The sequence below is a fragment of the Aegilops tauschii genome, chromosome 3 (assembly GCF_002575655.3).
Source record: "Aegilops tauschii subsp. strangulata cultivar AL8/78 chromosome 3, Aet v6.0, whole genome shotgun sequence".
NCBI lineage: Eukaryota > Viridiplantae > Streptophyta > Magnoliopsida > Poales > Poaceae > Aegilops > Aegilops tauschii.
In genome coordinates this window covers 495763107-495765235 of record NC_053037.3, presented here as the reverse complement: position 1 = coordinate 495765235, position 2129 = coordinate 495763107, and positions in this window count along the sequence as shown.

Below are 2129 nucleotides of genomic sequence, written 5' to 3'. Positions count from 1 at the left end.
TAAGCTCAAACCCAAACCGGAGAAATGTGTCTTCATAGGATACCCAAAGAAGACAGTTGGGTACACCTTTTATCACAGATCCGAAGGCAAGACATTCGTTGCTAAGAATGGATCCTTTCTAAAGAAGGAGTTTCTCTCGAAAGAAGTGAGTGGGAGGAAAGTAGAACTTGATGAGGTAATTGTACCTTCTCTTGAATTAAAAAGTAGCTCATCACCGAAATCAGTTCCAGTGATGCCTACACGAATTAGTGAGGAAGTTAATGATGATGATCATTAAACTTCAGATCAAGTTTCTACCAAACCTCGTAGGTCAACCAGAGTAAGATCCGCACCAAAGTGGTATGGTAATCCTGTTCTGGAGGTCATGTTACTAGACCATGATGAACCTACGAACTATGAGGAAGCGATGATGAGCCCAGGTTCCGCGAAATGGTTTGAGGCCATGAAATCTGAGATAGGATCCATGTATGAGAACAAAGTATGGACTTTGGTTGACTTGCCCGATGATCGGCAAGCCATAGAAAATAAATGGATCTTCAGGAGGAAGATGGACGCTGATAGTAGTGTTACTATCTACAAAGCTAGACTTGTCAAAAAAGGTTTTTGACAAAGTTCAAGGTGTTGACTACGATGAGATTTTCTCACTCGTATCGATGCTTAAAGTATGTCCGAATCATGTTAGCAATTGCCGCATTTTATGAAATCTGGCAAATGGATAACAAAACTGCAATCCTTAATGGATTTATTAAGAGTTGTATGTGATGCAACCATAAGGTTTTGTCAATCCTAAAGGTGCTAACAAAATGTGCAAGCTCCAGCGATCCATCTATGAACTGGTGCAAGCATCTCGGAGTTGGAATATACGATTTGATGAGTTGATTAAAGCATATAGTTTTATACAGACTTGCGGTGAAGCCTGTATTTACAAGAAAGTGAGTGGGAGCACTACATCATTTCTGATAAATATATGTGAATGACATATTGTTGATCGGAAATAATGTAGAATTTTCTGGAAAGCATAAAGGAGTATTTGAAAGGAGTTTTTCAAAGAAAGACCTCGGTGAAGCTGCTTACATATTGAGCATCAAGATCTACAGAGATAGATCAAGACGCTTGATAAGTTTTTTCAATGAGTACATACCTTGACAAGTTTTTTGAAGTAGTTCAAAATAGAACAGTCAAAGAAAGAGTTCTTGCCTGTGTTACAAGGTGTGAAATTGAGTAAGACTCAAAACCCGACCACGGCAGAAAATAGAAAGAGAATGAAAAGTCATTCCCTATGCCTTAGTCATAGGTTCTATAAAGTATGCTATGCTGTGTGCCAGACCTATTGTGTACCTCACCAAGAGTTAGGCAAGAGGGTACAATAGTGATCTAGGAATAGATCACTGGACAGCAGTCAAAAATTGTCCTTAGTGGAATAAGGAAATATTTCTCGGTTATGGAGGTGATAAAGAGTTCGTCGTAAAGAGCTACGTCGATGCAAGCTTTGACACCGATCTGGATGACTCTAAGTCTCGATCTAGATACATATTGAAAGTGGGAGCTATTAGCTAGAGTAGCTCCGTGCAGAGCATTGTAGACATAGAAATTTGCAAAATACTTACGGATCTGAATGTGACAGACCCATTGACTAAAATTATCTCACAAGCAAAACATGATCACACCTTAGTACTCTTTGGGTGTTAATCACATAGCAATGTGAACTAGATTACTGACTCTAGTAAACCCTTTGGGTGTTGGTCACATATCGATGTGAACTATGGGTGTTAACCACATAAAGATGTGAACTATTGATGTTAAATCACATGGCGATGTGAACTAGATTATTGACTCTAGTGCAAGTGGGAGACTGAAGGAAATATGCCCTAGAGGCAATAATAAAGTTATTATTATTTCCTTATATCATGATAAATGTTTATTATTCATGCTAGAATTGTATTAACCGGAAACATAATACTTGTGTGAATACATAGACAAACAGAGTGTCACTAGTATGCCTCTACTTGACTAGCTCGTTGATCAAAGATGGTTATGTTTCCTAGCCATAGACATGAGTTGTCATTTGATTAACGGGATCACATCATTAGGAGAATGATGTGATTGACTTGACCCATTCTGTTAGCTTA